This window comes from Elephas maximus, chromosome 2 (assembly GCF_024166365.1).
Source record: "Elephas maximus indicus isolate mEleMax1 chromosome 2, mEleMax1 primary haplotype, whole genome shotgun sequence".
Taxonomy (NCBI): domain Eukaryota; kingdom Metazoa; phylum Chordata; class Mammalia; order Proboscidea; family Elephantidae; genus Elephas; species Elephas maximus.
The window spans coordinates 64,476,435-64,502,486 of NC_064820.1; the positions used below are offsets into that span (position 1 = coordinate 64,476,435).

The 26,052-nt window shown below is 37.6% G+C and overlaps 1 protein-coding gene across 10 annotated transcripts in view; it reads right to left on the reverse strand.

The window, feature by feature from the left end:
* Window positions 1-26,052, reverse strand: part of PDE4D (phosphodiesterase 4D) — a 1,645,162-nt gene that overhangs the window by 1,308,731 nt on the left and 310,379 nt on the right. The window lies entirely within an intron of this gene.

The window sequence follows — 26,052 nt, forward strand, 5'->3', positions numbered from 1 at the left end:
AAGACTCACAACAAGGTAAATTGACACAGTGTTTGCAACAATGGGCTCAAGCATAACAATGATCATGAGGATGGTGCAGGACCAGGCAGCATTTCATTCTGTGGTACATAGGGTCGCCGTGAGTCACAATCGACTCTTTGGCACCTAAAAACAACACTTTTCTGATAGTGCAAATGGTTAACGTGCTCAGCTGCTAATCCAAAAGTTAGTAGTTCAGGTCTACCCAGAGGTGCCTTGGAAGAAAGATTTGGAGACCTACTTCTGCAAAATCGTTGAAACCAAATCAGCCACTGAAAATCCTATGGAGCACAGTTCCGCTCTGACACACATGGGGTCGCCATCAGTCAGAACTGCCTAGACAGCAGCTTTTTTAAAAAGAATTTTGGTATCATTCAATAGGAGATTTTGGACACAGTGAAAACTTATAACAGTCTGGGTTACCTGCCCTTCCAGTGCATTTCCAAGCACTCTCTGTATATCCTATCATAGTGCATAGGATAGGATACATACAGGTGATACTCTGCTATGTTAATTTCTCAGTTAGTATCCCACCATTACCTATGAGCTGCATCAGGTTAGGACTGTTTGTATCTTTATCTCCAACACCCAGCTCAATGTTTGGTATGGGAAGCCACATAATATTTATTGAGTTAATTAAATAATATACAAAATGATTCTTATAACATAGTCCTATATGGAAGGTAAACATTATTCTGAATCTTACAGGGATGGAATAAAATGGAAAGATCTCCGGACTGAGTTGGAGAGCCTGCTTTGGTTCTTCTTGGCTCTGTGAACTAGACTCAGTTTCTAAGTCTGTTTCCTCATCTGCAAAATGGCTTAATACGTGACATGGCCACTTTATAGGTATTTTTCAGAGTCCAACAAGACAGTTAATGTAGACAATAATTTGTAAATAATAAAATTACTCAAGTTTGCCATGTATTATTATTATTAAATGACACTATAGTTGGCAGAGATACTATGTAACAAGATAAACTGATGATAGTTTTTAAGTGTCTCTTAGAGATAAATCTATGCTCTCTGCTCTGAGGGTGTCAGAAGGAATAGCTCCAAGAGGTAATAAACAGCTATTTCTATTCTGAAGGCTGAATTCTGTGCTTTCCATCTTTACAAAACCAGTTATTGATCTTGACAAGTGCAGAAGGTGCTTTGCAGAAAATAGATATAACAAGGTCCCTGAGTACTAGGTTTGCATTTAAACACAGGTAGAAGACTGAATTTCAATAATAAAGCCTACTCCCCTCCTTCACGGTATGGCCCAGAACCCCGATCTTTTTCAACTATAACCCTGAAGGTTAGGAAATCTCTGAATACACAATAAAAGACACCCAGCCAACCTAGTAAGTGGAGCCCTGGTGGTGCAACGGCTTAGCACTCAGCTGCTAACATAAAGACTTGAGGTTCAAACCCACCCAGTGGCATTGCAGAAAAAAGACCTGGTGATCTGCTCCTGTAAAGATCACATCCTAGAAAACCCTGTTGGTTAGTTCTGCTCTGTCACATGGGGTCACTATAAGTCAAAAATTGACTCAATGATACCTAACAAGAACAACATACATGTAGGTAAAATATATATATATAACCCACTGCCATCGAGTCGATTCCGACTCATAGCTACCCTATAGGGCAGAGTGGAACTGCCCCATAGAGCTTCCAAGGAGCGCCTGGCGGATTCGACCTGCTGACCTTTTGGTTACCAGGGTTTCCACATCTGCCATCACAAATGGGATCATAGAAGTGGCTCGTTTAGGCACTTTGTGGGATGTAGTACATTGACAGAGATTTATGTTTCTAGCCTTAAAACAATTTTAAAAAATCATTTTTAATCTTTTAAAATGTGGAGAAAATTGTCAACATTTTACTAGCAGATGATACAAAATGAAATGGTTATTGGATAACTGTGTTGCCTTTATTCCCTCTAACAAAGTACAAAGATCTTGTCCCAGCTCCCATCTCAATGTGGCTGAGAAGGCTCAGCAAATAATTAAACATACAGAGAAAAAAAAAAATTGTTTTTCAAAATCTCTCTCTTGGAAGCAACATTTCTCCCTTTGCTCCCATGTTATATGAAAACATTTCTACTGTTGTGCATTTCAAAGCACTGTAAACATTTTAGAGGCCCACTGAGAAGCATCTGAGGGCTTTAAACTTAATGTTCCCCATAGGATCACGAGATCACCTCAGGGGACATTCTGAGGTTGCATTTATATGTGTGCATCGCGTGGTAAATTCAGTATCATGATATGCTGAACTGATTGAAAAGAATGATAAAAATTATTTCAGCTTTTATTGAAGAAAAACATAAATGTAGAAAAGTTCACAAATCTTAAGTATATAGCTCAAGGAATTTTCACAAAGAATATACCAGCACCCAGATAAAACAAATAGAGTACCGGCACCACAGAAGTCCCCTTTGTCTCTCCTTCTGGTCACTACCCATGCCCTACCAAGGGTCATTGCCCTCCTGATTTCTAAGACCAAAACAATAGCTTTGCCTGTTTTGACATTTTATGTAAAGGAATCATATACTATGCATTCTTTTGTGTCTGGCAACTATGTCTGAGAAATTGGTCATATTTTTAATAGAGTTTTATTTTATCCATTTTCATGCTGTGTAGTATTCCATTATCTATTCTTTTGTCAATGGCCAATGAGTACTTCCCAACTTTTGGCTGTTAGACGTAATGCTGCTATGAACATTCTTGTGCATGTCTTTTGATGAATATTTGCCTGCAGCTCTGTTTGATATACACCCAGGAGTAGAACTGCTAGATCGTAGGCTGTGCATATGTTCAGCGTTGGTAGATACTGCCAAAGAGTTTTTAAGACTACATCCTCACAGGCAGTGATTGAAAGTTCCAGTTGCTCCACATCCTTGCCAACACTATGTATTCTCTGTCTTTCTTATTTTAACAATTCTTTGGGTATGTAGTGGTATTGGATTGTGATTTTGTTTTTCTCTGATAATTAGGTTAAGCCCTTTTTCAAAGGTTTTTTTAATATTTGGATATCCTCATTTTTTAAGTGCCCCTTCAAGTCTCTTGCTCATTTTTCCCATTGGGATGTCTATCTTGTTCTTATTTATTTGTAGTAGCTCTTTATATATTCTGGATTCTAGTCTGGACTGAATTTTTTATTCTTAAATCACTTATATGAGATGCTATGGCCCTTTTCATGAATTGATTAAACACAAGAAATGAAGCTTTTGAAATTTACTTGACAAATATTTATCAGGTTGAGCACTAACCAAAAAGTCATTGGTGAAACTCACCAGCAGCTTCCACCATAAAAGACCTGGTGATCTGCTCTTGTAAAGATACACTCTATGAAGCCCTATGGGACACTTCTACTCTGTCCTATAGAGTTGCTATGAGTTGGAATCGACTTAGCAGCATACAGCAACAACTATGGGCCAGATCCCACTCCAGACTGCATGAAAAATGACTCATAACACCTAGACCCTTGCCTCAACAAAGTATAGGATAATAGGTTATAACTGCAGAGGTTCAAGTAGAATGGATTTTCTTATCACATCTTTCCTCCATTTCAACAGTCAAGCTCAAGCAATTCCAGAGATCTTCTACTTGTAAAGGTCTGAAAACCAGCAAAAGAATTAGGACATGTTCTTGGGCCAAATCCAATAGTGCATACAGCTTTGAATTAAATGAGCCAAATTATAGGAAAGCCCTCTTATTAAATGGTGTGCTTTTTTTTTTTTTTGGCCTGCTGCCCTAGTATGCTGGCTGCGTTTCACAGACTCTGGTTACTGACACAGATCATGAGAGAATGAGGAGCTTGTATGGTCAAGCTAGGCAATTTAGGTACCAGAGGTGACTGGGGCAGAGGCAGAGCAGAAATGTGTCTAACAATCCAAGAACCAAGGGTAGTCTTTAAAGCTACTATAAAGAAGTCAGAATGAGCTTTCTGTCTGAACTGGGCTTGCCCTGACAAGACAGAACCATAGTAACTGTTTCTACTACAGCTGTCTGGGAGGGCCTGCTGCCCTCTAAGCCAGGGTGGCTCAGGGCTCTCTGCCTGGTCTCTTTAACAAATTTAAATATCCTTAACTAATCTCTGCCCAAGCTCATTCAACGATCGTTATTCCTAAAGAAGGAGCATATATATTCCTGTTTATTAAATCAAAGTCACTCAAATCTTTTCATTGCCCAAAGTCCAAGATTGAAAGCATCTTTGCTGGCTGAAAGGATGTGCTAATATTCCGTAGAAAGTTTAGATCTTTCTAGCCCTATAGTGAGCACTACAATGCATTCAATGTATTCTAAGGGAAGTGAATGTTGAAAATTTCTCCTCCAGAAGTCCAAGTAATATGCTTAAATTTAATTTAATGTAGAAATCTTTAAGTTACATATATATGCCTAGTTAATAAAAGTAATACTAGGCGACATTAATTTACTCATATAAAACTATAACTTTACAATATAAAGCATAGTCAGGTCTAGATTGTTATTGTTGGGTGTTGTCCAATCAGTTGCAACTCATACGGACCCTATGTACAACAGGCCATCCTCACAGTCGTGGCTATGTTTGAGCCCACTGTTGTAACCACTGTGTCAATTCATCTTGTCCAGGGTCTCCTCCTCTTTTTCACCGTCCCTCTATATTAGCAAGCATGATGTCATTCCCCAGGGACTGGTCCCTCCTGACAACATGTCCAAAGTACAGAGATGAAGTCTTGCCATCCTTACTTTTAAGGAACATTCTGGATGTACTTTTTCCATGACAGATTTGCTTGTTCTTCTGGCAGTCCAAGGTATGTTTAATATTCTTTGCCAACACCATAATTCAAAGGCATCAATTCTTTTTTGACCTCCCTTATTCATTATCCAGCTTTCTCGTGCATACGAGGCAATTGAAAATACATTGCTTGGGTCAGGCTCACCTTAGTTCTGAAAGTGACATCTTTGCTTTTTAACACTTTAAAGAGATCTTTTCAGCAGATTTGCCCAATGCAATATGTCATTTGATTTCTTGACTGCTGCTTCTACGGGCGTTGATTATGGATCCAAGTAAAATTAAACCCTTGACAACTTCAAACTTTTCTCCATTTATCATGATGCTGCTTATTGGTCCAGCTGTGAGGATTTTTGCTTTCTTTATGTTGAGGTGCAAACTATACTGAAGGCTGTGGTCTTTTTCTTCATCAGCAAGTAGGTCATGTCCTCTTGGCTTTCAGCAACCAAGGTTGTGCCATCTGCATATCCCAAGTTGTTAATGAGTCTTCCTCCAATCCTGATGCCATGTTCTTCATCATATAGTCCAGCTTCTCAGATTATTTGCTTAGCATACATATCACCACCAGTCTAATACAAAATCATTCAAATTTTTTTTTATTTATTTTTTCTGCTTACAAAAGTTTTATTCTGGAAAACTTAGAAAATAAAGAAAAGCGTATAGAAGTATAAAAGAAAATTAACCATAAACCTACCTTCCCTAGCTCCTATTTTTATTTTGACATAATTTCTATCTACTTTCCCCATGTATGCTTTTAAAATATCATATATTCAAAGTTTTCATTTATACTCATTAAATTTAAATTCAAGGCATCAGAATTATTCCATATTTAAGATACTCTCCATAAATCTAACAGCTAATGTTTAGGTAATAGATGGGTGCATCATAATTTAATTATCCCCTTCAGGCCTTTAGGATTATTTTAATTTCTTTCACTATAATAAATAGTGCTGAAGTAAAGATTTTGTGCAACAAAAGCTATTTTTTAATTCTGCATTTTTCTTTCAGACTATACTCCTAGAATTAAAATATAGTATAGAAACATTTTTAGAGACACATATTTCCAAAATTCTTTCCAGCAAGGTGTTTTTCAATTTTGTATGAATGTTTGTTTTACTTCACCCTCACAAGCACTGGGTATAACTTTGGGTGTGTGTGTGTTACATGTTACAGATAGATGAAAATGCTCATTGTTTTTACTTGCATTTTGTTGGTTTCTAGTAAAGGAGAATATCTTTCAATGATTTATTAGCCTACAAATTTCCTATTTCATTCATACACTCATTTGTTCAACAAATTGGCATCTACCAAGTGCCAGGTGGTGAAGAATCATCAGAGAATAAAGCTGACAAATCTCCTGCCCTAATGAAGCTGTTGGAGTTAAACAGTCTATAAACAAACTACCATTAAATGAGTGAGGTAGTGATTACTGCTACGAAGAGAAATAAAAAAAGGGAAAGAGTTAGAGAACGACTCTTAAACCCATTACCATCAAGTTGATTCTGACTCATGGCGGCCTGATGTGTTACAGAGTAGAACTTCTCCATAGCATTTTCTTGGCTGTAATTTTTATGGATACAGTTTGCCAGCCCTTTCTTCCATGGAGCTGCTGGGTAGATTCAAACATCAACCTTTAGGCTAGCAGCCAATGGCAAACTGCTTGCACCACTCATGCTGCAAGGTGGTTAAGGGAGACCTCTCTCAAATGAAATAACAAAAAGAATTATTTGTGAATTTCTGGCCATACTCTCTGCCACTTCATCTACAGGAGCCTTCACTCTTAAATTTTAATTTAAAAAAAAATCAATATCGACAGTACTCGACATGAACAAAACCAGTCTAACTTCTTAAAAGTCATAGGTTTTATTTCCTTTGTTCTCAGAGAGCATAACGATCTCAACTGCTCGTCTCCAAACATGTATCATTGCTCCCAACACAGTTAGCTTTTTCATTAAATGATAATATGGTATAATTCAAATTCAAAGCCAAAATTTACCCACCATTTTTTAATTTTTGCCACTAGTATTAATAATATGCTTGTGCTAGTATACCCAGTTTTTTGGTTTTTTTTAGTATACCCAGATACCCTTAGCAAGTCTGCTTTGCTAGTTATTCACACAGCATGTCTGTGAGACAGTTAACCAGTCTTGATGGCTTAGTCTTGACCACCAACAGTTTTTCTCAGAAGATATATATAAAATAAATCAAAGCCTATGATTTGGGAACCCTATTTTTTTTTGAGGCGATAATTAATAGTACCAAACTTATAAGGTCATTGTGAGGATCACATCAGTTAATTACATGTTTAGCATGATGCCTAGTACATATTAAGTGCTCAGAAAATAATTCAGTATGATAATTATTAACTTCATTAGCACCATAGCCTAAATTTGATTCTCATCTTTCTCCTGCATTGAACTCTTGGACATCGAGGAATGAGATGTCAGGAGAATGTGATTGTGGTACTGGCTGCCACATAAAATTATGACAGTGCACAAATACAGCCTTATCTCAGGTTTCTTTGCCAGAATCAGCATCATTTGAAATGTTAGGAATTTCCATCAAATTTAGTCATGCCTCCATTTTGTAGCCCTGTTAAGAGCTCATTCAAATTTGCCGGGAATCTGGAGCTGATCAAAGCTAGCATTCTGTGGGTTGTAAGGTTTTTAACTACTTAACACTAAAATACTATCAAAAAGTATTAACGTATTAGAAAAAAATAGAAGAACATGGTTTAGCTGGACCAGAATAGGAGAAAATACACACCATTCATTCATTTAAGTATTTGTGGAGTTGCTTCTTCTCATTAATCCTTCATTTCCAAACTAGAAAACTTCATTGTTTTATTTCATGATAAATACCTTTAATCTAATATGTATATCTCAAAATCTACGGTTTTCCCAGTCTCTTCACTATTATGGCCCTCTGGACTCTTATTTTTAAGGAGATACAACACGATAATCAGCAGTACTTCTCCTCTCACCTATCCCTAGTATTCTTGTCTTCCTCTCCACATCTCCTTTTCTTTGTCCTCTGTGGACATTGACAAATGAAAGTTAGAATCACTGTCCTTTAAAAGGCTGATTTAAAATTTCCCCAAGTCATTCTTTAAGTTCTATGGAAACATCTTAAATCTATGAGTGGGTCAATAAACACACTTCAAGCCAAGCCCAGGTAACATTAGCAATCAAAATTTATCATTATGTGCTTGGCACAAAGCATTTTCTTAATGAATTATCCATTAATACATCAGGTAAATTAATTGGCATGGACTTTTGTAAAATAAAGTGGAAGAAGAGGGAAATGGTTAAATACCCTGGATGTAAAAGCAGGTCAATAAGCATTGAGAAGAGGGATGCAGTAACTGTCATGGTTTCTTTCCATTTTCTGTGCTTCCATAGGCCTGTTAGTTTGTTCTCCCAACCTAATGCACTTTAATTACTCTTCTTGGAAAGTATAGTATATAAGTTGATTTCAGAATCCATTTTGAATTTTGAATCCTAATTACGAATTTTGTGTTAATGTCCAAATCTGCAATATTAAATTACCTTCATCAGTCATGTGCCCAATCTTCCTCACTCCAAGACTACAAAATTAAAAAAGAAATTAAGAATTTTCTTATTGCAAGTGTTAGGACTCCACAAAAACAGTGCATTTTTTACCATTAATTTCAAACAGAAGAGGAAGCTGTTGAGTATTACTTCACTTGAAAATGCTATTTTCCTACTCTTCAACTGCCCCACCTCATGGCAAGAGGCATGAATAGCAGCCATTCTTTTGATTCCCTAGTTGAAAAAAAACCAACAACTAATTTTTCATATCTGTGCAAACTTGTATTACTATGTATGAAACAGGAATTTTCCTATCCTCTCCCCTTCAAATCCTATGGTCTACTCCAAGTCAATGAATAACAGACAGCCCAAGACAAAGTAATCATGTGTAAGCCACAGAGCTCACAACCCAACTCTAGCTTGTGGAAAGAACATGGGTTAGAATTGGGCACTGCCATGTGTGAGCAGCAGGAATTCAGGGACTATTAAATAGTTCTTCTTCTTTTTAATTTATCTGTAGTGATAACCTTCATCACTAGAAATGAAGAGTTGAGTTGCGGTTTACATGACATAGCAGATGAAAGTACTTAGTACATTCTCATTCTATTTAGCATTAGAGAGGACCACATGAGTCATCCACCATCCACTACTCCAATTTTACAGTGGAAGAAACTTAGGCCTAATTATGTCAAATAACTTTCTAGAAATCACATACATCTTTGCTTCCAGAATCTATGTCCTCAAGACAGAGGCTTGGTCTCCATACTACCACATCTACCACCATTGGATAGCTGCACGTATCACCATTTTCATTTAAGTAAACCCTTCAGTCTTCTACTTTTCACAAGTAAAATGTTATATCATGCCTGTTAGTAGGTTAGGGGAAAACAAAAGCAAGGGGGAACATTTATTTTAAGTTAAAACCTTCAGTTAGGACATAAGAAATTAGACTATATATCTAACAAAATGCAGTATAGCAAAAGAAACTTTAGAAAAATAGATTTACTCAGCATGACTTATATATGGAAGATTAGCATAGTGAGTAAAATTGATAATTGATATTGACACCAGGATTTGGTGTCAATAATTAAAATTAACTGTGGTATTTTGAAAGGTTTTCCATTATTCCTCCATATCAACTAGGAGTTGACCTCTTTGTGTCCCAACAGCTGAGTTTGACTCTGATCAGATTCCATTATATTTTTAAGAACCTATTTAAAACCTTTTCTTGGGAGGTGGTAGGATATTTGCTTTGTTGTTATATCACCTATTCTAGCACAACTTTGGGTTGTGCTGGGTGTTTGTGTGTTTCTTTTATTCTTACTAGTAATATCCGAGCTACAGAACACTTGTTCCAAATTTGTCTCTCAAATACATGGTAAAGATTTATGATTCTAAAAAAGCAATGTTAGTCAAAATATGGTTCTCTGTCTGTATACTTCAGATTCACCTGGAGAGCTCGTAGAAACCTGGAGATTCCTGGACCCCAGCCCAGATCTATTGAATCAAATTCTCCTGGGGTGAAACTCAAGAATATGCATTTTAGGCAATCATTCCTGAGGATCTAAATTACATTAAATTGTAAGAGCCCTGCCAGGAGGATAAAAAAGATGCCACCCAACCACAAAGAGCAAAGGAAGAAATTAATTTTCTGCTTATCCCAGAAAGCCCAACACTTGACACTCTTTCTACCTGGTAATGACCACTGAGCTTGTAGAACTTGTTAAATTAATGAGAGGATTCACTAGTGGAGCTTCAAATGATTTCTTCCTGGTCCCTGTCCTGAGAAAAAAATTACACAGAAACACAAACAGATGGTTTTCAGTTCTCTGTTTTTTAAACAATCTAAGTAAATTGAAAAGCACAATGTGTTATTATGAAATAACAGCTGCATGAAAACCTACCAAATTAAAATTTAAGGTTACACTGAATAAAGAACAGAGAGGTATGTGGGCTTTAGTATCTGTTTTTATTTGAAAATCTGAGCTAATTATACTGTTTCATCAGTTGTTTTGGTCAGTTAGGATAAAATATAAGTGTGCTGCTTCTGTCTCCTTCCTGTCGTTGTTAGTCTTTCCATCTCTTTGATTTCTTTTTTTTTTGTAATTTATTTAGTTGTTGAAGATATACCCAGCAAAAACATACACCAATTCGATAGTTCTACATGTACAATTCAGTGACATTGATCATATTCCTCCAGTTGTGCGACCATTCTCATCCTCTTTTCTGAGCCGTTCCTCCCCCACTAACGTCATCTCACTGCCTCCTAAGTTTCCTATCTAACCTTTCAAGTTGCTGTTGACAACTTGATCCCATATAAACTAAAACCAAACCCATTGTCATCTAGTCAATTCTGACTCATAGCTCCCCTATATGACCGAGTAGAATTGCCCCACAGGGCTTCCAGGATTCATACTACTGACCTTTTGGTTCACACCCATATAGCTCTTAACCACTATACCACCAGGGTTTCTCATATAGACAGATCTTAAAAGAGCATAATGCCCAAGGCAGACATCCTTCACTAGTTAAGCTAAACTATGTTTCGGTTTTATGAAGACTTCAATTGTAGAATTTAACCCTGGGATCTGAGCTGAACTGAGAGCTGTAATTATGGATTTCCCTAAACCTAGACGAGACTAACAACTATTCATAGAAGAATTTAGAATTCTTTCTTATGCACACAAACTAGAGTTACCTAACCTATATCGACTTACACACATGTTGCTCAGAACCTCGGATACTAAATCCTGAATGGCAAAAGCTGATCAGATTGACCCAGAAAGGGACCTACAGGAAACCTCTTTCCACAATGAACCCGAGGGTGGACATATGACCAAAAAGGGCAAAGCCCTAAAAGCCATTCCTGAGGCATTTTCAGTAAAAATTTATTGGACTATAATTCAATCATGCAAACAGAGAAAAGATGGAAGTGCAGGTGATTTTCAGGATCAACTAGAAAACATCTTCCAACAACATTTGGGAGTTAATGAAGGTGCTGATATAATAGTGACTTTTCATCTCATTTTGTCAATAGAGTTAAACCCCATGTATTACACACCCAGTTTCAACAATTATCAACTCATAGTCAATTTTTTTTCATCCATAGTCACTAATTCCCCTTTCCATTTTATTTTATTTGAAGCAAATCCCAAACATCACATCATTTCATTTGTAGTATTTCATTATATAACTTTAAAAAACAAGGCCACTTTTATGGAATGCAAAGAGAATTCCATTTTACCCCTAAAAATCTCTCAATATTACCCAGTACCAATTTCATCTACTATGAACCTGATACGGTGAGAAGTTCAACATTGACTTACACATAGATCAATTGTTCCCACACATCTGGGACTCTCTCTGTTTCTTTAAAATCCATCCATTCAGTTTCTACCCTCTTGACTATTTGGTCAATACTCTCTATTCTCTTGCCGTTTTGTTACTCTGTATCTACACCTCTTAGGAAATTTCTTGAATCCATTTCTACATGCTATTTCAATGGGCGGGTTTGGCTACACACCATTCATTTCCTCTGAACAGCATGGATTCTTGGGCAACCTCTTCTGGCAGTACTTAATCTTTCTGATCTGAAACATGGCTTTACATTTACTCAACTGAAGAGTCACTTGTGGGTCTGATCCTGTAGACAGAAACGTTGAGATGGACAAGGAACTGGGTGATCCCAATTTATACTATATCTGTTCTCTTCTGATGATTATAATAGTCATCCTCATCACCTCATGGAAGCAAAGACCTCGTCTGTAGCAAGGGATGAGGGCGAAGCACAAGGTGGTTGACTACAGTGAGACCCTGTAAAGGTGCTTCCTTGTTTGAATGTGCCCTTGGCTAGCACTGCCAAGATCGTACCTTTATACCTTTCAACCTTTAATTTGAGTTACTATTTTTCATTTCCACAAAATAAGGAGAGGTTATCACAGATGAAAAAATGCTAGCAGTAACCATTTGGTAGAGTCTGATCTATTGGTTAGGAAAATCTTTTCTAGGAATAAATATATTATTTAAATATATTAACTTCAATAAGCAACATGGCTGTCTTTAGTATCTCTTAGTTTCTAAATAGTCAAATGCTATCAGTACATTCCCTACAACTTTTTTTTTTTATTAACTTTTATTAAGCTTCAAGTGAACGTTTACAAATCCAATCAGTCTGTCACATATAAGTTTACATACATCTCACTCCCTACTCCCACTTGCTCTCCCCTTCTTGAGTCAGCCCTTTCAGTCTCTCCTTTCGTGACAATTTTGCCGGCTTCTCTCTCTCTCTCTATCCTCCCATCCCCCCTCCAGCCAAGAGTTGCCAACACAATCTCAGGTGTCCACCTGATATAATTAGCTCACTCTTCATCAGCGTCTCTCTCCCACCCTCTGACCAGTCCCTTTCATGTCTGATGAGTTGTCTTCGGGGATGGTTCCTGTCCTGTGCCAACAGAAGGTCTGGGGACCATGGCTGCCGGAATTCCTCTAGTCTCAGTCAGACCATTAAGTTTGGTCTTTTTATGAGAATTTGGGGTCTGTATTCCACTGATCTCCTGCTCCCTCAGGGGTCCTCTGCTGTGCTCCCTGTCAGGGCAGTCATCGATTGTGGCCGGGCACCAACTACTTCTTCTGGTCTCAGGATGATGTAGGTCTCTGGTTCATGTGGCCCTTTCTGTCTCTTGGGCTCTTAGTTGTCGTGTGGCCTTGGTGTTCTTCATTTTCCTTTGCTCCAGGTGGGTTGAGACCAATTGCTGCATCTTAGATGGCCGCTTGTTAGCATTTAAGACCCCAGATGCCACATTTCAAAGTGGGATGCAGAATGATTTCATAATAGAATTATTTTGCCAATTGACTTAGAAGTCCCCTCAAACCATGTTCCCCAGACCCCCACCCTTGCTCCGCTGACCTTTGAAGCATTCATTTTATCCCGGAAACTTCTTTGCTTTTGGTCCAGTCCAATTGAGCTGACCTTCCATGTATTGAGTGTTGTCTTTCCCTTCACCTAAAGCAGTTCTTATCTACTGATTAATCAATAAAAAACCCTCTCCCACCCTCCCTCCCTCCCCCCCTCGTAACCACAAAAGTATGTGTTCTTCTCAGGTTTACTATTACTCAAGATCTTATAATAGTGGTCTTATACAATATTTGTCCTTTTGCCTCTGACTCATTTCGCTCAGCATAATGCCTTCCAGGTTCCTCCATGTTATGAAATGTTTCACAGATTCGTCACTGTTCTTTATCGATGCATAGTATTCCATTGTGTGAATATACCACAATTTATTTACCCATTCATCCGTTGATGGACACCTTGGTTGCTTCCAACTTTTTGCTATTGTAAACAGAGCTGCAATAAACATGGGTGTGCATATATCTGTTTGTATGAAGGTTCTTGTATCTCTAGGGTATATTCCCAGGAGTGGGATTTCAGGGTTATATGGTAGTTCTATTTCTAACTGTTTAAGATAACGCCAGATAGACTTCCAAAGTGGTTGTACCATTTTACATTCCCACCAGCAGTGTATAAGAGTTCCAATCTCTCCGCAGCCTCTCCAACATTTATTATTTTGTGTTTTTTGGATTAATGCCAGCCTTGCCGGTGTGAGATGGAATCTCATCGTAGTTTTAATTTGCATTTCTCTAATGGCTAATGATCGTGAGCATTTTCTCATGTATCTGTTGGCTGCCTGAATATCTTCTTTAGTGAAATGTGTATTCATATTCTTTGCCCACTTTTTGATTGAGTTGTTTGTCTTTTTGTGGTTGAGTTTTGACAGAATCATGTAGATTTTAGAGATCAGGCGCTGGTCGGAGATGTCATAGCTGAATATTCTTTCCCAATCTGTAGGTGGTCTTTTTACTCTTTTGGTGAAGTCTTTAGATGAGCATAGGTGTTTGATTTTTAGGAGCTCCCAGTTATCGGGTTTCTCTTCATCATTTTTGGTAATGTTTTGTATTCTGTTTATACCTTGTATTAGGGCTCCTAGGGTTGTCCCAATTTTTTCTTCCATGATCTTTATCGTTTTAGTCTTTATGTTTAGGTCTTTGATCCACTTGGAGTTAGTTTTTGTGCATGGTGTAAGGTATGGGTCCTGTTTCATTTTTTTGCAAATGAATATCCAGTTATGCCAGCACCATTTGTTAAAAAGGCTTTCTTTTCCCCAATTAATTGACACTGGTCCTTTGTCAAATATCAGCTGCTCATACGTGGATGGATCTATGTCTGGGTTCTCAATTCTGTTCCATTGGTCTATGTGCTGTTGTTGTACCAGTACCAGGCTGTTTTGACTACTGTGGCTGTATAATAGGTTCTGAAATCAGGTACAGTGAGGCCTCCCACTTTCTTCTTCTTTTTCAGTAGTGCTTTGCTTATCCGGGGCTTCTTTCCCTTCCATATGAAATTGGTGATTTGTTTCTCTATCCCCTTAAAATATGACATTGGAATTTGGATCGGAAGTGCGTTAAATGTATAGATGGCTTTTGGTAGAATAGACATTTTTACTATGTTAAGTCTTCCTATCCATGAGCAAGGTATGTTTTTCCACTTAAGTATGTCCTTTTGAATTTCTTGTAGTAGAGCTTTGTAGTTTTCTTTGTATAGGTCTTTTACATCCTTGGTAAGATTTATTCCTAAGTATCTTATCTTCTTGGGGACTACTGTGAATGGTATTGATTTGGTGATTTCCTCTTCGGTGTTCTTTTTGTTGATGTAGAGGAATCCAAGTGATTTTTGTATGTTTATTTGATAACCTGAGACTCTGCCAAACTCTTCTATTAGTTTCAGTAGTTTTCTGGAGGATTCCTTAGGGTTTTCTGTGTATATAATCATGTCATCTGCAAATAGTGATAACTTTACTTCTTCCTTGCCAATCCGGATACCTTTTATTTCTTTGTCTAGCCTAATTGCCCTGGCTAGGACTTCCAGCACGACGTTGAATAAGAGCGGTGATAAAGGGCATCCTTGTCTGGTTCCCGTTCTCAAGGGAAATGCTTTCAGGTTCTCTCCATTTAGAATGATATTGGCTGTTGGCTTTGCATAGATGCCCTTTATTATGTTGAGGAATTTTCCTTCAATTCCTATTTTGGTAAGAGTTTTTATCATAAATGGGTGTTGGACTTTGTCGAATGCCTTTTCTGCATCTATTGATAAGATCATGTGGTTTTTGTCTTTTGTTTTATTTATGTGATGGATTACATTAATGGTTTTTCTGATATTAAACCAGCCTTGCATACCTGGTATAAATCCCACTTGATCATGGTGAATTATTTTTTTGATGTGTTGTTGGATTCTATTGGCTAGAATTTTGTTGAGGATTTTTGCATCTATGTTCATGAGGGATATAGGTCTAAAATTTTCTTTTTTTGTAATGTCTTTACCTTTTTTTTTTTACCTGGTTTTGGTATCAGGGAGATGGTGGCTTCATAGAATGAGTTGGGTAGTATTCCGTCATTTTCTATGCTTTGGAATACCTTCAGAAGTAGTGGTGTTAACTCTTCTCTGAAAGTTTTGTAGAACTCTGCAGTGAAGCTATCCGGGCCAGGGCTTTTTTTTGTTGGGAGTTTTTTCATTACCGTTTCAATCTCTTTTTTTGTCATGGGTCTATTTAGTTGTTCTACTTCTGAATGTGTTAGTTTAGGTAGGTAGTGTTTTTCCAGGAATTCATCCATTTCTTCTAGGTTTGCAAATTTGTTAGAGTACAATTTTTCATAATAATCTGAAATGATTCTTTTAATTTCATTTGGTTCTGTTGTGATGTGGTCCTTCTCATTTCTTATTCGGGTTATTTGTTTCCTTTCCTGTATTTCTTTAGTCAGTCTAGCCAATGGTTTATCAATTTTGTTAATTTTTTCAAAGAACCAGCTTTTGGCTTTGTTAATTCTTTCAATTGTTTTTCTGTTCTCTAATTCATTTAGTTCAGCTCTAATTTTTATTATTTGTTTTCTTCTGGTGCCTGATGGATTCTTTGGTTGCTCACTTTCTATTTGTTCAAGTTGTAGGGACAGTTCTCTGATTTTGGCTCTTTCTTCTTTTTGTATGTGTGCATTTATCGATATAAATTGGCCTCTGAGCACTGCTTTTGCTGTGTCCCAGAGGTTTTGATAGGAAGTATTTTCATTCTCGTAGCTTTCTAAGAATTTCCTTATTCCCTCCTTGATGTCTTCTATAACCCAGTCTTTTTTCAGGAGGGTATTGTTCATTTTCCAAGTATTTGATTTCTTTTCCCTAGTTTTTCTGTTATTGATCTCTAGTTTTATTGCCTTGTGGTCTGAGAAGATGCTTTGTAATATTTCAATGTTTTGGACTCTGCAAAGGTTTGTTTTATGACCTAATATGTGGTCTATTCTAGAGAATGTTCCATGTGCGCTAGAAAAAAAAGTATATTTTGCAGCAGTTGGGTGGAGAGTTCTATATAAGTCAATGAGGTCAAGTTGGTTGATTGTTGTAAGTAGATCTTCCGTGTCTCTATTGAGCTTCTTACTGGATGTCCTGTCCTTCTCCGAAAGTGGTGTGTTGAAGTCTCCTACTATAATTGTGGAGGTATCTATCTCACTTTTCAATTCTGTTAAAATTTGATTTATGTATCTTGAAGCCCTGTCATTGGGTGCATAAATATTTAATATGGTTATGTCTTCCTGACCAATTGTCCCTTTTATCATTATATAGTGTCCTTCTTTATCCTTTGTGGTGGATTTAAGTCTAAAGTCTATTTTGTCAGAAATTAATATTGCTACTCCTCTTCTTTTTTGCTTATTGTTTGCTTGATATATTTTTTTCCATCCTTTGAGTTTTAGTTTGTTTGTGTCTCTAAGTCTAAGGTGTGTCTCTTGTAGGCAGCATATAGATGGATCTTGTTTCTTTATCCAGTCTGTGACTCTCTGTCTCTTCATTGGTGCATTTAGTCCATTTACATTCAGCGTAATTATAGATAAATAAGTTTTTAGTGCTGTCATTTTGACGCCTTTTAATGTGTGTTGTTGACAATTTCATTTTTCCACGTACTTTTTTGTGCTGAGGCGTTTTTCTTAGTAAATTCTGAGATCCTCATTTTCATAGTGTTTGACTTTATGTTAGTTGAGTCGTTACGTTTTTCTTGGCTTTTATCTTGAGTTATAGAGTTGTTATACCTTTTTGTGGTTACCTTATTATTTACCCCTATTTTTCTAAGTAAAAACCTAACTTGTATTGTTCTATATCGCCTTGTATCACTCTCCATGTGGCAGTTCAATGCCTCCTGTATTTAGTCCCTCTTTTTGATTATTTTGATCTTTTACCTATTGACTTCCATGATTCCCTGTTATGTGTATTTTTTTTTTTAATTAATCTTAATTTGTTTGTTTTTGTGATTTCCCTATTTGAGTTGATATCAGGACGTTCTGTTTTGTGACCTTGTGTTGTGCTGATATCTGATCTTATTGGTTCTCTGACCAAACAATATCCTTTAGTATTTCTTGTAGCTTTGGTTTGGTTTTTGCAAATTCTCTAAACTTGTGTTTATCTGTAAATATCTTAATTTCGCCTTCATATTTCAGAGAGAGTTTTGCTGGATATATGATCCTTGGCTGGCAGTTTTTCTCCTTCAGTGTTCTGTATATGTCGTCCCATTCCCTTCTTGCCTGCATGGTTTCTGCTGAGTAGTCTGAACTTATTCTTATTGATTCTCCCTTGAAGGAAACGTTTCTTTTCTCCCTGGCTGCTTTTAAAATTTTCTGTTTATCTTTGGTTTTGGTGAGTTTGATGATAATATGTCTTGGTGTTTTTCTTTTTGGATCAATCTTAAATGGGGTTCGATGAGCATCTTGGATAGATATCCTTTCATCTTTCATGATGTCAGGGAAGTTTTCTGTCAGGAGTTCTTCAACTATTTTCTCTATGTTTTGTGTCCCCCCCTCCCTGTTCTGGGACTCCAATCACCCGCAGGTTATCCTTCTTGATAGAGTCCCACATGATTCTTAAGGTTTCTTCATTTTTTTTAATTCTTTTATCTGATTTTTTTTTCAGCTATGTTGGTGTTGATTCCCTGGTCCTCCAGATGTCCCAGTCTGCATTCTAATTGCTCAAGTCTGCTCCTCTGCCTTCCTATTGCATTGTCTAATTCTGTAATTTTATTGTTAATCTTTTGGATCTCTACATGCTGTCTCTCTATGGATTCTTGCAACTTATTAATTTTTCCACTATGTTCTTGAAAAATCTTTTTGAGTTCTTCAACAGTTTTATCAGTGTGTTCCTTGGCTTTTTCTGCAGTTTGCCTTATTTCATTTGTGATGTCTTGAAGCATTCTGTAAATTAGTTTTTTATATTCTGTATCTGATAATTCCAGGATTGTATCTTCATTTGGCAAAGATTTTGATTCTTTTGTTTGGGGGGTTGGAGAAGCTGTCATGGTCTGCTTCTTTAAGTGGTTTGATATGGATTGTTGTCTCTGAGCCATCACTGGGAAACTAGTTTTTCAAAAAAATCTGCTAAAAAAAAACTGCAGTCAGATCCCTATCAGAGTTCTCCCTCTGGCTCAGGCTATTCGGATGTTAATGAAGCCGCCTGGGGAGGGTGGGGGAGGGAACAGAGGGATAGGAGAGTAGCACCTCAGAATATAGCCAGAGTTGCTTGTCTTGCTTGGAATGACTATTATATCTGAGATTCCCGTGGGGCGCGTCGCCTATGTGTGCTGGCTGTGTGGAGATTGCCCCCAGGGGGTCTGGCCCCCTGGAGTCACGGTCAGATCCTCCACTTCCAGCCCCACGCCCAGTGTCAAGGCTCCCCTACTGGGACGGTGCACTCTCGACTCCAAAATCAGTCGCTGCCTCCCGGGGACTTCTCGTCCCTCCAGCCGCGTTGCCGTGCTGCCTCCGCGAACCAGTTGGGCCGCCTCCCCGGGTTAGTTCAGGTGGGTGGAGCAGCTCCCCGTGCTTGTGCCGTGACCGAGTGTCCCGGCTGGGATGCTGTTCTCCCCGCTCCAATACCAGTCGCTGCCTCCCGGGGACTTCTCCTACCGGCTGCATCCCGCACCGCCCACGCGACCCAACTGGGCTCCCTCCTGGGGTTAGTTCAGGGGGGTGGAGTAGCTCTCCGTGTTTATGCCATACCTGCATCCAGTCCAAATCCCAGCGGGATGGTTCCCTCGCTGGGATGCTGCTCTCCCCGTTCCAAGACCAGTCACTGCCTCCCGGGGACTTCTTCTACCGGCTGCGTCCCACGCCGTCCGCGGAACCGGCTGGTCCCCCTCCTGGGGTTAGTTCAGGGGGGTGGAGCAGCTCTCTGTGCTTGTGCCGTACCTGACTGGTATGCTGGCTCCAGGCTCTGAAAACAATCGCTGCTTCCCCGTATTAGTTTGTTCTCCATCTCTAAATCTGTGTTTGTTGTTCGGGGTTCGTAGATTGTTATGTATGTGATCGATTCACTTGTTTTTCCGTGTCTTTGTTGTAAGAGGGCTCCGAGGTAGCTTCTGCCTAGTCCGCCATCTTGGCTCCGCCCCCCTCCCTACAACTTTTGTGGTTGAGTTTTGTTATTACTACTGAATATGCCTTCTTTTCCTCTTCTGTAAGAAAACCTATCAGAATATGTATAAACCAGATCATCATAGAAGATTTTTTAATATTCAAAAGCTGTTTCAAATAGATATCCTTTTAGCATCTAATGCATTTGAAAGGAGATGAATTTGTCAAGCTTGGGAAAGGGGAGGGGAGGCATAGGAATGTTAGAAAACATGGGTGACATACACCATATTCTTAGAGTGGGAAAAGTCTTTCTAAGAAGAATTAAAAAAAAAAAATCCAGAAGGTATAAAGGAGAGATCAATTACATTTTTACAACACAAGAGATGTACCTCCACTGCTTATTATTTCATTTTCTCATAAATGTATACAATATTTAGAAGTTGTAAAATATCTTAAATGAATTCACTCAACTTTTTTTCAACCAAAACGTTTAATTACCATTCTAATCCAGTCTCTGCCCTCACAAACAGCACAAGAAATTCTTTGTAGGGGTTAATATTATGGATCTAGCTAAGTGATAGAATTTCTTGCTACTACAGAATCCCAACCCAGAGAAGGAGAAGCTGAACTAAGGTAAGAGATGAAGAAATGGGCAATTTTTTAACTCCATCTTCTTTGATTCATTCATTAATCCACTGGTCAGTTAACAAAAATGTACTGGTTTCATTAAGTCTGTTTTAATTCAGAAACACCCATGTTGAAGGAGGTCTAAGCATAAAAACATTCCAAATCCAAATAAATTATTTTGCTATTACCTAGCTCTCTGTCTGCCTTCATGACTGCAGAGGCAGTTTCTAAAGAAACAGGGAGTGCCATAACAGGAACAAAATAGGTTATTTCATTAATCTTCCATTCTTCTTACTTTAACACTATTTTATACAACTTAATTTTTTTTTGGTGGACCTAAGAATTATTTTTAGTTGGTATTATCCTACTTGAAAGCCTAAAAGACTCAATTTCACACTAGTTTTAAAGAAAATTGCTCAGTTTTTACTCTTATTTTCCACTTTTTTTTTTCTTTTCTGCTACCACTTTTACGTTATGAATTATATTGATCATGATTTTCCTCAAAGATGTAATTTCGGTGGAATTTCACAAAAATGGAAAATTTCAGAAAAAAAAGAAAGTTTAGATAGGGATGAAAGAAAAGGAAAGAGTGTTTGTTATGTACTCACATTGAGTGGGAGGCTGTTCTAGATACATTAACATGCCCTATGTCATTTCATTTTCATAATAACCCTATGAGGTACTTATTATGTTGTTGTTTTTGTTGTCAGGTGCCATAGAGTAAGTTCCGACTCATAGCAATCCTATGCACAACAGAACGAAACACTACCCAGTCCTGCACCATCCTCACGATCATCACTATGTTGGTGCCCATTATTGCAGCCGCTGTGTCAGTCCACCTCGTTGAGGGCTTTCCTCTCTTTCACTGACCCTCTACTTTACTAAGCACTATGTCCTTTTCTAGGCACTGAGCCCTCCTAATAACATGTCCAAAATACGTGAGACGAGGTCTCGCCATCCTCACTTGTAAGAAGCATTCTGGCTGTACTTCTTCCAAGACAGATCTGTTTGTTCTTCTGGCAGTCCATGGTATAATTAATATTTTTTGCCAACACTGTAATTTAAATGCATCAATTCTTCTTCAGTTATCCTTATTCATTGTCCAGCTTTCCCATGCATATGAGGTGATTGAAAATACAATGGCTTGGGTCAAGTGCACCTTCTTCCTCAAAGTAATATCTTTGCTTTTTAATACTTTAAAGAGGTCTTTTCAACAGATTTGCCCAATGCAAAATGTCATTTGATTTCCTAACTGCTGCTTCCATGGATGTTGATTGAGGATCCAAGAAAAATGAAATCCTTGACGACTTCAATTTTTTCTCCGTTTATTGTGATGTTGCTTATTGGCCAGTTGTGAGGATTTTTTTTTTTTCTTTATGTTGAGGTGTAATCCATAGGGAAGGCCGTAGCCTTTGACCTTCATCAGTAAATGCTTCAAGTCCTCTTTGCTTTCAGCGAGCAAGGTTGTAGCATCTGCATAGCACAAGTTGTTAATGAATCTTCCTCCAATCCTCATGCCCTGTTCTTCTTCATATAGTCCAACTTCTCAGATTATTTGCTCAGCATACAGATTGAACAAGTATGGTGAAAGGATAGAACCTTGACACACGCCTTTCCTGATTTTAAACCACTCAGCATCCCCTTGTCCTGTTCGAACGACTGCCTCTTGGTCTACGTACAAGTTCCTAAAGAGGACAATTAAGTGTTCTGGAATTGCCATTCTTCAGAATATTATTTGGAAACCCTGGTGGTGCAGTGGTTAAGTACTACGGCTGCTAACCAAGAGGTCTGCAGTTGGAATTTGCTAGGCGCTCCTTGGAAACTCTATGGGGCAGTTCTACTCTGTCCTATAGGGTCGCTATGAGTCAGAATCGACTTGATGGCAGTACGTTTGGGTTTTGGTAGAATGTTATTCGTAATTTGTTATGATCCACACAGTCGAATGCCTTTGCATAGTCAATAAAACACAGGTAAACATCTCTCTGGTAGTCTCTGCTTTCAGCCAAGATCCATCAGACATTAGCAGTGATATCCCTTGTTCCCATCCTCTTCTGAATCCAGCTTGAATTTCTGGCAGTTCCCTGTCGATATACTGCTGCAAACATTTTTGAAATATTTTTGGCAAAATTTAACTTGCATATGATATTAATGATATTCTTTGATGACTTCCACATTCTGTTTGGATGAGTCAACTAAGGCTCAGTTTAGTAATAGCTAGTAATTGATAGGTTGGTGCTTGAGCACTGGTCTATATGACTGCAAGTACAAAGAATAAAGGAAACAAAGAAAGAAGGAGGGAGGAAAAATGAGCCAATCTCAGGGTCTGGATTTTAAAATGTTCAGTTCAAATGCTGTCTCTATTACCTGATAACAGTGCTTTCTCATCTGTAACAAAAACATAATAACACAGCCTAAATTGCAAGGTTGTCTTGAATTTCAAATAAGGTAATGTTTTTGAAAATCACTTTGTAAACAAAAAGGCACTATACAAATTTTTTGTGTATCAATTATCATAACGAGGTCGCCACAAACACAGAAAAAGAGCACTTGACAAGAGAATTAAAATGCTTCAGAAAAACTACAGAGAGAAGCAAGAATGATGGCAGAGATGATATATAATGACATAATAGATGAAATAAAAGAAGAGAACATCTTACTAAATTACAATAAACTGTTTTTGCAATTCTGAGAATGCATTTATCTCTGACTCTTTAGTTTCTTGTACATGATAAGAGAAATAACAAAAGAAAACATTTGATAGGTTAATTTTAAAGAAGAGAGAAAAAAAGGGATGATGATTAAGTGAAAGCAGAAAGCCAAATGAGAGCTGGCAGACAAAAAACACATTAATCTAACCATGCAAATATTTTCAAGCTTGGGGATCAAAATATGTACCTGGCAATATATTTCAGGGTCATGATTGCTGAAAAACAAAACTGTTTTCTAGGTGCTGCAAAACCACTTTACCTTCAGATGTTAAGCGCTAGTGGAATTTGGAACGAATAACATAGTCCATCTATCAAAGATGGAATTGACCCACTGTCATTGGTAGATATGTGTATGATTCAGCTGGGTGGAAAGGTTAACCAAAGGTAGTATACACAATGCAAACTTGTTTGCTTCTTTGTAAATGCAAGGTAATAAACTAGACGAAAAGATAGCAATCTTTTTTTGAGCAAAAAAATAGCATATTTCTAGGTAGATAAAGTTGATTCCCAAAAATACTGAATATGTACAGAGAGAACTACCCTTTGCAGATAGGGAACACTGATGAAAACTGACGTGTTTTCAGAATGACATTTTCTTAGCTCTACTGAAGTAGAACATAGAGACAAATTGAAAATCAGTCATGGAAACAGGAAAAGCAAAATTTAAACAAAATGTAAAAGTTAAATCAGAGGAACGTGATGCTCACGGGTAGAAAAAAAGGTTAACGGGTTCAAGGGATGATTTGAATAAAAGCTTTTACTGTTCAGAAACTCACATATCCTTCATAAATCTCTTTTCCAGGAAGCATGAAAACCTATCTAGCTGCTTAGATAAATCTACTCAAATCTGAATGAGCATTCTCTAATTAGAAATAAAGCATGTGGGAAAACATATTCAAAAAGTCATATGGCCTGCATGGCCAATTATCTTGTAGAAATTGCTATTTGCATAGGTGCCATCTTACAGTCTATTTAAAGTTGCAAGAAAGAAACTGAACAATCTAGTATTTTCCAGTTGTATATCCAGACAGGACGCCTAAAATCCACTTTGATCAAGATGCGTGTATATAACAAGCTTTAAAGTTTTGAAATACTTTATTATTATTATAATTTACATAGAATTTTTGCTGTTTTCCTCATATGCTATGCCACTACTTCAAATACATATGTTTTATATATTTTAGGCGTTTAAGTATTTACCAACTCACACACAGATACACGCAACACTTGAATGTCCCCAAGTATTCAGACTTCTGTGGGAAATAAAATAAACCATGTCCTGTCCTCATATAACTGTGCGCCATTCAGAGCCCTTGCTAGTATTTCTGGACGTACACAAAGGAGAGGTGCTTTCGTGTACGCAGTTGCTGTTTGCCACAGCTTCCTCTAAACAGTGGCTCCAGTTCTTCTGCCTTATCGTCTCCCTCACGGCTTCTTGCTCCTTCCAGCCCTGCTTTGCCTCAACTATGAACATAGCCTTCCTTCTCTCCACTCCCCAAGGCAAAATTATTACAGTATTTTTGTAATTATGGAAAGTTCAAGAAAAAATAAAACAAACAAAACTTTTAGAACTGTTCATCAGACTTCACTACTAAGGTGGCTGTCCCCAGATCATCTCTCCTACAGTGTCCTTTGGCACTAGCCATCCTTCTCCTAACCCCCCCTACTGCCACAGGGCCCTATCTCTACAGAGGCCTTTGTCCGTGGGAACTGTGACTCCTCAAATTATACCTCTCTTGAGTAGCCACGGAAAACAAAAATTCAAATACTTTATTATGCAAAAGAATTTATCTCCCTTGTGATTTGGCCTCTCTCTCCAACAAGCCTGGATATCTCCATTCACAATTAAAATATCTTCTGAAACAAAAGACTCCACTATTTTTTGTCACAATCCAGAATGCAAAGCATCAGAAGTTTACAAAATAGCTTTGTTGTCCAACGCTGTATGTGGAGCTATAAATACAGATATTTGGTTATAACTATGTTACAATTTCTTTTTAGTAGACACGGGGTACAACAGATACATTGGCTTACGAGTGATGCCTACAGTTATATGTGTAGTGGCTGATTGGTGTAGTGACCAGAGTAGGGCATTTGGAGTCAGGAGATCTGGGAGTGTATCCAGGCTTCTTCATTATTAGCTGTGTAACCTTGGCTAACTCCATCTGAATAAGACTTGCTGACTCTGTAAAATGAAGGTAAAAATACCTGCCTTTCCTACCCCTTAGTTCTTGTGAGAAAATATATATATATGAGGATGGCATATAAAAACTTAATGGCATTTTGCCATTATAAATTATTTATATTATCATCATAAATCACATCAGCATGCATATTACACCTTAATTCCATTTGATATCTGGTATAAAATCTAAATTTTCACCCAGTCGGTACCTACACAAAGTTATATAACCAACCTGGTTGTGCCACCCAGGGACCTTTAACTTTTGCTCTAATTTTTCCGTAAAAATATTAATGAATCATGAATGATACCTGTAACAGAAATTATATGTGTACATATGTATGTATGTATTTGTGTGTACATGTGTGTCAGCTTCTACTTTGTTGTGAAGTTAGTATTTAAGATCAGCTCTATAGTTTACATAAATTATAATCAAAAGCAATTGTGAAAAGATAAGGATTCAAAATAATAGTACAATATTCTGCTAATAAGAAAAATAAGAGTTGTTACAGAAATAGATAATACAGAAAATGTTAGTAGCTTCTATACACAACATATATAACTTCATTACTTCTTACTACTTTGGTTTATTTTAATGAGTCCCAGCTTAGGAAGAAAAAACGAGGCAATCCCCAGGTCATTGGTGGAGCAGCAAGTACAGTAGGGGAGAAGAAGACTCAGAAAGATGTAGAACATAGACACATTCAATAAGACTTGTTGTTTGTCTAGATGTTGGAAAGGATGATTCCTTAACTTCTCAGTTAAAGAATGTTCCCAG